Genomic DNA, 10,753 nt, shown 5'->3' with positions numbered 1-10,753 from the left:
AGAGAGAGAGAACAACCAACCAACCAACCAAGCACCAAACCAATCAACCATTCTACCACCCATCCCACCCAACCAACTGACTAACTAAAGACCAATCAACAACTGATTGACTGACTGAGCGTCTGACCAACCAACCAAACTACAAACTAACCAACCAATGAAGCCAGCGACCTCCACCCAGCACGTGAGGCATCTTATTTGTTTCATGTTCCTTTGATTGAGCTAAATTATTTGTTAAAATAAGTTGATTTTTAACGTCTAAACTTGTGTCTTTCTCACTGAACTCAGAACCAGTTAAACACCAGAACTCTGTAACCAGTTGAACCAGGGCTAAATCTCAGGTTACAGGCCGCTGAGTAATAAAGCCAATAACTTTGCAGTTCCAGGTTTTTCTTCAGACGTGATTCAAACCATCAACAACCCCAAAACAATTCAGCTCCTTTCTTTCAGGGGGGCGGATTACCTGAGTAACTGAGTACACCCCAGACTAAAACTCATTGAATTCAATCCACTAGAAGCCTGACCTCTGTGCTCAGCAGAATGTCAGTTTGATCAAGTGAGTGTTTGCTTGTGATTGGAACCGTGAAAACAAATCTCCTCCAACGCTGTTCCTGTTTCCTCCTGACCGAGGAACCGAGGAGGGAAATCACAGGTTCTGCTGATGGAATAACTCAACGCTGCAGCACAGTCCTGCCTGTATCTTCAGAAGGTTGTGGGTTTTATTCAGATGGGCCATAACAATATGGCAGGACCTCCTCCTCCGAGTCTGGTTCTGCAGGTTCTGCAGGTTCCTCCTCCCCTGAGTCTGGTTCTGCAGGTTCCTCCTCCTCTGAGTCTGGTTCTGCAGGTTCTGCAGGTTCCTCCTCCCCTGAGTCTGGTTCTGCAGGTTCTGCAGGTTCCTCCTCCCCTGAGTCTGGTTCTGCAGGTTTCTCCTCCTCTGAGTCTGGTTCTGCAGGTTCTGCAGATTCTGCAGGTTCCTCTTCCCCTGAGTCTGGTTCTGCAGGTTTTGGATATAAACATGTGCTTTAACAGGAGCGGAGTATTTTTATTGCTTATTGCAGGAGTGTGAAACACATTTTAGTTCAGAGGTGACGTACAGCCTAATTGACCTTCAGCTAAGCCCCGCCCCCAAACACAGACGAACCCGTAGCATTGAACAGTGAGACTCTGAAACGTTCTCAGCTGCAGTGAAGCTTTTCACCTGGAGGCTTCTGGGCTGTTTCACTCATTTAAGATGTACAGATGTTGACCCACTGCTGAGTCTCAGTGTTGTGTTCTGACTGTTCATCTGAAGAACCGTTAGTGAATCGGTTTTCTTTGAAGTCTTCTTGGTGGTTTGGCCGGATCGGAGCCGGTTTGGGCCCACGGGCCTCATGTTTGAATCTCCTGCCCTTGAAAAGAAACGGTGATGAGGAAGAAGTGGTAGAAACTACAGAGGTTTCCTGCGTGGATGAGGATCTCTTTGGTATGTTCCAGGTGTTGTGTTTCCATGGCAACGAGGGGAGAAGTCCTCTCCTGGTGATTCAGGGGCAGAAAGGACAAAAGATGATGACGCGATGCAGATTGTATTCCTGTCCTCCACAGTTTCCTCATCCTCCAGTGTGTCTTCATGTCCTTCCAGTCTGTCTAAAGGGACGTGAGACTTTTCTTTCTTTGTTCCAAACACAGATTGACTCGCTGGAACGCCCAAACATGGTTGATGACTTTATCCAGACACTCGTCCATCTCCATCCAATCACTCCATCGCTCAACCAACCTCTTCACCCTGTGGGGGACACGAGGCGGCGATAATATTTCCTTCTCTGCTCTCGATATCTGATTGGATTGGCAGTGCAGCAGCTGATGCTCCTTTGGCTAAGCCCCGCCCCCGCGAGTTACTGTTGCTAACTCTGACAAGCGGTCGCAGTGGACAGCAGCGTCACCATCACCATTCTACACTGACACTGAATTCTATCGCAGGTTGTCTTCGGTCGCCATGACAACGGCCATCCTTTAACCCGTCTCACAACGATTCAGAGCCACGAACAAAGATATCAGCTCCGTTCTGTCACGATAGTTCTGTTCTGGGTGTGAGTGTGTGGCGGGCATCGGACTTTAGAAAGACACAGGAGACCTGACAGACGCAGACTGAGCCACTGGAGAACCTTCTACACCGAAACAAAGAACTGGAACACACAGAAGACGCCAATATAAACCACAGCCACCAGGTGACGACAATCACACACTCAGGCACAGGTGAAACTCATCAGAGCAGCAATCAGACACCAGGAGGGGACGTCCAGGGGCCTGAAACCAGAGACGCTCTCAAAAACAAAGGAAACATAAACTTCAGTGTGACAGGAAACCATCACTGAAAACAATTCCAGCAGATGGTTCTTGTGTAAAGTAAGTCCAACGCAAAGCTCTTATTGGACGAGGCAGAGTGTTGTGAAGAAATACTGCAAAACACACGCAGAATGAAACATTGATCTCTTGGCTTGGATGTGGAATTCAGAATCTGAATCATTTTATTGTCATTATCCATATGCTTCATATGCTTCATATGCTTCATATGCTTCCTTTGCTTCATATGCTTCATATGCTTCATTTGCTTCAAATGCTTCATATGCTCCCTTTGCTTTCTATGCTTCATTTGCTCCCTTTGCTTTCTATGCTTCATTTGCTTCAAATGCTTCAAATGCTTCATTTGCTTCATATGCTTCATATGCTTCATTTGCTTCATTTGCTTCATATGCTTCATATGCTTCATTTGCTTCATTTGCTTCATATGCTTCATATGCTTCATATGCTTCATTTGCTTCATTTGCTTCATATGCTTCATATGCTTCATTTGCTTCAATTGCTTCATATGCTCCCTTTGCTTTCTATGCTTCATTTGCTTCATATGCTTCAAATGCTTCAAATGCTTCATTTGCTTCATATGCTTCATATGCTTCATTTGCTTCAATTGCTTCATATGCTCCCTTTGCTTTCTATGCTTCATTTGCTTCATATGCTTCAAATGCTTCAAATGCTTCATTTGCTTCATATGCTTCAAATGCTTCAAATGCTTCATTTGCTTCATATGCTTCATATGCTTCATTTGCTTCATTTGCTTCATATGCTTCATATGCTTCAATTGCTTCATATGCTCCCTTTGCTTTCTATGCTTCATTTGCTTCATATGCTTCATATGCTTCATTTGCTTCATTTGCTTCATATGCTTCATATGCTTCAAATGCTTCAAATGCTTCATTTGCTTCATATGCTTCATATGCTTCATTTGCTTCAATTGCTTCATATGCTCCCTTTGCTTTCTATGCTTCATTTGCTTCATTTGCTTCATATGCTCCCTTTGCTTTCTATGCTTCATTTGCTTCATATGCTTCAAATGCTTCATTTGCTTCATATGCTTCATATGCTTCATTTGCTTCAATTGCTTCATATGCGCCCTTTGCTTTCTATGCTTCATTTGCTTCATATGCTTCATACACTTCCACATGCTTCACACACACAGTGAAATTGCAGTTGTTAGTCAGAACGGAACAGAAATCCTTCATTAATTGCAGAGGATTACAGATTACAGGCTGTATGAAAGATCTTCTATGTTGCATGGATGTAAAGAGCAGTTCCTCTTATCGTCCACATCAGAAATGAGAGTTTCAATATGTTGAATTTAAGACATACAATAGAATCAAATGTCTGCTCTGGTCCAGTTGGCTGCTCTATGAACGTCCCAATATATCCACACCTTTTCTAAACTTTGGAGCGGTTTGGTCGGAGTCACTGAGGCAGCATGCTTTGACAGCAGCAACAAAAGTTTCCCTTCCTTTCATCTCATTAAATTTCACTGCACGAAGCACTCCTTGGTGTCGGGTCCACTTGACTGGAGAGGAACTGCCGGAGGCTCCACTCCTGGGGAAGAAGACAACGGAGCCCATGAAAAAACAAAAACCTGGCGCGGATGATTCTTCCTGAGTTAATAAGTCATTTAAACTGCAGAGGAAAGTGGACTTACTGAGCAACTCCACCTTGGTTTTCTGTACCGACACATTAATTACCGTTGACTCACGCAGAAGATTAATGCTGAGGATAAAGACCGCCGCGCCGCCATTATATTCATTTCCAGCCTTTTTTTTATTTAGTTTAACCAACCAGTAAATGCAGAAGCATGTTGGGTGCACCGCCAGCTTTCTTTGTGACAGGCCTCATTACAGAGCAGAAACATTACACACACACACACACACACACACACACACACACACACACACACACACACACACACACACACACACACACACACACACACACACACACTCACTTGCATAATTTCTGTTTGCTTTTTAGCAGGCGTGTTATTTGGAGAGCGTACATGAGGCGTTTTCAGCACCGTAATCTCCTGCGGGCATGTTCCTGGCTTTTCTTCACGCACAGTTTCACTTGGATTTACTCACTAAAATCCTACTTTAATGCTCTCCTCTGGCTATAAGGAGAGGGAATAACAACTAATGTTTATGGATATTTTCTCACAGGAGATGTCTGGAAAACAACAGTTTCATGACAAAGATTATCAGTATAAATGGTCAGAATTTGGATTAAGTGCAAAAGGAAATTTTTTTTTTAAAGTGTGTGTGTGTGTGTGTGTGTGTATTTGTAATATAAGTTGTTTTAAAAGCTAAGAAATATTCAGTCACCTCTGTCAATATATATGCATCACAGCATGTATAAGTCACTTTTATTTGTGTCCAGATGGAATTCCAGTGTTTGACTATAGCAGCCTTCTGTTGTCATACAGTGACATCTAGTGGTCAGAGATGTATGTAGTGGATATATTAATATATCATTGGTTTTTTAAGAAGTCGCAGCCAAACCACCCAAAAAATGTGACAAACTCCAGAAAGTACGGTAACTTAATTTAAAAATATTTTTTAACTTCCATCTGAGATTGAAGTACTCTTTCAAAGCACTTTTAAATAGACAGTTAATGAGGAATACCTGCAGTTGTAGTTTTTAAAGATCTCAAACCGTTGCCCTTTGATTTCCTCTTTGATGTTTTGTCTTCTCCTTTATGTGTCACAGTCACACTTTATTGTCGGAGGTCACATGATGCATCTGCAGCGGCTCTTTTACAGAATTGAGTAAAAAGCAGAAGAATAAAATCCTCCTTCAGACATGATGGATTAAAGGCCACTGGGCGCTCTGGAATCTCTACCTGGAGCTGCTGTCTGAAGCTCCTCCAGTCGGGGTTTGAGTGGATTTCTTTTTATGTTGCGGCAGACAGAGCAGCTCAGAGTGGGACGATGGACGGACGATGGACGGACCTGGACTGAGCGGTTCCACTGGAAGCTCTGCACCACCGCCAGGGGCCACTTTAAAACACCCCAATGCACATTGACTGCTTTTGCATGAATACATTTTCCTGTGTTTGTCATATAAATTCAGTCTTTTATAAAGTGATGGTGCTGTTGTCATGTTTCTTTAGTAAAACGCTTGAATGACATCATTTAACTAACAACTACTTCTGTGTAAAGTAACTAATACTTATATCTGCAAACTGACTAATCCATTAGTTCCCAGAGCTTTCTGCTCAGTTTTCTTCTCTTTGTGTTTTATAAGTACTTTGCGTGAGCATGGAGGCGACACCGACACCAGGAGCTTCACAATCCCCACGCAGCTCACTTCTCCTCCCACCAATTACTCCACCCTCCGCTCCGTCTGCATCTCATCCGACCAGCTGCATGTGAAGCAGCAGGAGCTCCCCTGATGGACGCTAATGAATAGGACGGGTCATGATGGTGATGTCTGACCTCTGTGGCAGCGCTTGGAAAACATGGCGCCACCTCCACCCGCATGGTAATTACTTTCTTTTGGTGTAATGAAATTCTCCTGGCCGACAGGCCTTCACCTTGAGACACGTCCTTGCATGTTTTCAGGAAGCGGAGGCCAAACTTTCCTTTCCTTTCTTTCTCTGGGGACGTCTCTGCACTCGAGCAGCTCTCACCTGAAGCGCCTTGCCGATCTCCCTGCCCAGGAAATGCAAAGCGGGAAGATTGACAACCGCTAACATTACGGCAATTCAAGAAGTGAGTCTGCTGTAAGAGGATTACTACCTCCTCATACTCCTTAATACCCGCCAGCCTTCAAATACAAATGGAATGTGGAGTCACGGTGCGTCACTTGGTGCGACGGCTCATATTGTGTTCGGAGGCACTTGCCTTGTGTTTAATACTGGCTAGCTTGACGCGGCGGCGGCTCCGGTCCGCTATCAGGGCCTAGCCAAGCTGCTGAACTCGCCACGTTCTGGCAGCGCTCACAACACCACATTTAATCGCTGCTCCTGACGTGGCGAAGACATGAAACAGACTGGGGAAATGAACGAGAGTGAAAAGCTGCTGGGGGACGTCTTCATTCCAAATACATGTGCAGGTATCAAAGGTATTAAAGGTATTAAAGGTATTAAAGGTATTAAAGGTATTAAAGAAATACGTTTTCTTGAATTAAAAGTTTGTCTGGTTCCACTATATCACAGCGTGGGACTGCTGGCGCTGTCGTCTCATTGGAGGAACACTTGAGTGTTCGAATAGTACAAAGACATGTGTATATTATATCCATCCATCCATCATCCATCATCCATCATCCATCATCCATCATCCATCATCCATCATCCATCATCCATCATCCATCCATCATCCATCATCCATCATCCATTCATCCATCATCCATCATCCACCATCCATCATCCATCATCCATCATCCATCATCCATCCATCATCCATCATCCATCATCCATCATCCATCCATCATCCATCCATCATCCATCCATCATCCATCATCCATCATCCATCATCCATCCATCATCCATCCATCATCCATCATCCATCCATCATCCACCATCCATCCATCATCCATCATCCATCATCCATCATCCATCCATCATCCATCCATCATCCATCATCCATCCATCATCCACCATCCATCATCCATCATCCATCCATCATCCATCATCCATCATCCATCATCCATCATCCATCATCCATCCATCATCCATCCATCATCCATCATCCATCCATCATCCACCATCCATCATCCATCATCCATCCATCATCCATCATCCATCATCCATCCATCATCCACCATCCATCATCCATCATCCATCATCCATCCATCATCCATCATCCATTCATCCATCATCCATCATCCACCATCCATCATCCATCATCCATCATCCATCATCCATCATCCATCCATCATCCATCATCCATCATCCATCCATCATCCATCCATCATCCATCATCCATCATCCATCCATCATCCACCATCCATCATCCATCATCCATCATCCATCCATCATCCATCATCCATCATCCATCATCCATCATCCATCATCCATCCATCATCCATCCATCATCCATCATCCATCCATCATCCACCATCCATCATCCATCATCCATCATCCATCATCCATCCATCATCCATCATCCATCATCCATCATCCATCATCCATCATCCATCATCCATCATCCATCATCCATCATCCATCCATCATCCACCATCCATCATCCATCATCCACCATCCATCCACCAGTCCACTGCAGCAGTCCACTGCAGCAGTCCACTGCAGCAGTCCACTGGAATGTCCGTGTTCTCCCAGTGTTAATATATACAGGTCATTGTTCTCTGCTGCGTGTGTGTGTGTGTGTGTGTGTGTGTGTGTGTGTGTGTGTGTGTGTGTGTGTGTGTGTGTGTGTGTGTGTGTGTGTGTGTGTGTGTGTGTGTGTGTGTGTGTATATATTTGTATATGTTGGACGACACCACATCAGTCTTGTCTCCGTTGATACAGCACGACTCGCTTTAAGTCAATCGATTCAAACAAGAAGGTAAAGAGCATAAAGACCCCGTCGTCTATAAAACGTGTGTTTTTGATGATTCATTGAAATTCACTTCCTCACTTCAACATTACGTCACATCTGGTGAGGAAACAAGGCAGAAGGCCGCTGCTCTGCCTCTGAGGAGCTGCTGCTCACACACACACACACACACACACACACACACACACACACACACACACACACACACACACACACACACACACACACACACACACACACACACACACACACACACACACACACACACACACACACACACACACACACACACACACACACACACACACACACACACCGATGGTTCCAGGTTCTCCAGGGAATGAGGACTCAGGAACACCACAGCTTCTAGCAGAGCGTCAATCAAGCAGCCGTCCCTCACAACCTGGAGAACCTGTGAACGGTGATATGGAGGAGAGAACAACAACACACTGCAGCCATTTCCAGGAGGGAACATTTGGCTTGTCTTCTCGTTAAAGCACCCTTAATTATTAATGCTAATGTGAGCTGCAGAGCGGCGAAGAGGCTGGGTACCATGATGGATGCTGGAGGTCTTGTCCTCTGAAATGTATCTGTGAAGAGTTCCCCCCCAACCTCCAGTTTACTAATAAACCAAATGTTCCATAGATCTGCCCGTACACTCAATATCCTCACCTTCTCCTCAGGAACAATGACGGTTCTAAAGCGAATGCTGACCAGCTCGTCAAGCATCGCTCACATTTATGGCATCAGTCACCGCGGTGCTTTGGTTTTTTCAATCTCTACACGACTCTGTAGCTTTTCCACTCGTCTAAGATCTTAATTCTGATCTAGATTCTGAGGAGAGGAACGTCCCGCTGCCTCCAGGCTTCATTATCATCTCACTGAACAATGTGTGAAACCTCCACGTGTGAGTCTTCATGTCTCTGCTTCGTATCGCCCTGATAAGCAGGTCTGCCAGCGAAGGCCCTGACTCTGCTGAACAGAGGTTCCAGAGCGTTTTGACTTGAAAAGAGAAACGGCTCATTGTTGTAGAACAAGGTGCTTCACCAGGAGAAGGGTGGAGTATGAGGTGGAACAAGGTGCTTCACCAGGAAAAGGGTGGAGTATGAAGTGGAACAAGGTGCTTCACCAGGAGAAGGGTGGAGTATGAAGTGGAACAAGGTGCTTCACCAGGAGAAGGGTGGAGTATGAAGTGGAACAAGGTGCTTCACCAGGAGAAGGGTGGAGTATGAGGTGGAACAAGGTGCTTCACCAGGAGAAGGGTGGAGTATGAGGTGGAACAACCCTGAGAGGAAAACGCTTCGTGTTCTGAGAGATTCCAATCAGAGGAACCGACTGAAAGGAGGATGATTCACAAAGAACTGCGTCTTTGAAGGGTTGAACTACACTGACACTCGTCTTCATGGTCTCTCTTCCTCCGTCCATCCATTGGTCCATCTGTCCTCTCATCTATCCATCTGTTGGTCTGTCTGTCCATCCATCCATCCATCCATCCATCCATCCATCCATCCATCCATCCATCCATCCATCCATCCATCCATCCATCCATCCATCCATCCATCCATCCATCCATCCATCCATCCATCCAGGGGCCAGCTTTGTAACTGCCGGCTAATTAGATTATTCAACGAACATATGACTTGAGCAGCAACTCCCTTTCCTAACGTGGCAGGGGGCCGTGGTGAAAAGTCTGATTAGTATAATTAAGTTTTAAGTACCTTCAGGTGTTTAAACTGTTTTATAGTCAAAGTCAAAGAAACGAAGGTGTGGTGTCAGAGGGCGGGGCCAGTGTGTCAGAGGGCGGGGCCAGTGTGTCAGAGGGCGGAGTCAGTGTGTCAGAGGGCGGGGTCAGTGTGTCAGAGGGCGGAGCCATTGTGTCAGAGGGCGGGGCCAGTTTGTCTGAGGGCGGAGCCAGTGTGTCTGAGGGCGGGGCCAGTGTGTCAGAGGGCGGGGTCAGTGTGTCAGAGGGCGGGGTCAGTGTGTCAGAGGGCGGAGCCAGTGTGTCTGAGGGCGGGGCCAGTGTGTCAGAGGGCGGGGTCAGTGTGTCAGAGGGCGGGGCCAGTTTGTCTGAGGGCGGAGCCAGTGTGTCTGAGGGCGGGGCCAGTGTGTCAGAGGGCGGGGCCAGTGTGTCAGAGGGCGGGGCCAGTGTGTCAGAGGGCGGGGTCAGTGTGTCAGAGGGCGGGGTCAGTGTGTCAGAGGGCGGGGCCAGTGTGTCAGAGGGCGGAGCCAAGGCTGGGACAGGAATCCCTGGAAGATCAGCGCTGCACCCACTGGACGCTCTATTGTTGCTTCATAGAGTCGACTCTTGTCGAGACCAATGAAACAAGTTGCTGGGTCACTTTATCACTTTTCTCTGAGGTCCGTTTACTCCAGAGTACCAGGAGAAAATACTTCTGTTTATGTTTTTGTTTCAGAAAACTTTCACCTTCACACTGTAACGTTCTGAAAATCATATTGGTTTACATGAAAGTAACGATGTAGTTGGTGGTTTTATTTTGACAGTCACTGTAATAATAAACCAACTTGGTGTGTGTGTGTGTGTGTGTGTGTGTGTGTGTGTGTGTGTGTGTGTGTGTGTGTGTGTGTGTGTGTGTGTGTGTGTGTGTGTGTGTGTGTGTGTGTGTGTGTGTGTGTGTGTGTGTGTGTGTGTGCATCTCCTTGGAAACCGACATTATCTTTCATGGTGTAATCGTGAAGCTTTTCTGAAACAAAGAGTAAAACGATGATTTCTCTCTCTCAGGTTGTGTAAACAGGGTTTCTGACTTCAGCCCTTCTTTCTCGATATTCCAGTCGTTCTCTGCTTCCCTTCATGTTTGCAGCTGAATCGTTCTCTGGTGACTCGCTGCACAAGGTCGTCCTTCAAAGCTTCGCCGCCAGAAGCCGTCTGAGGTTTGATTTCTACCTTC

The sequence above is a fragment of the Lipophrys pholis genome (assembly GCF_963383615.2).
Source record: "Lipophrys pholis genome assembly, chromosome: 21".
NCBI classification, from domain to species: Eukaryota; Metazoa; Chordata; class Actinopteri; order Blenniiformes; family Blenniidae; genus Lipophrys; species Lipophrys pholis.
This window is presented reverse-complemented; position numbering follows the sequence as displayed.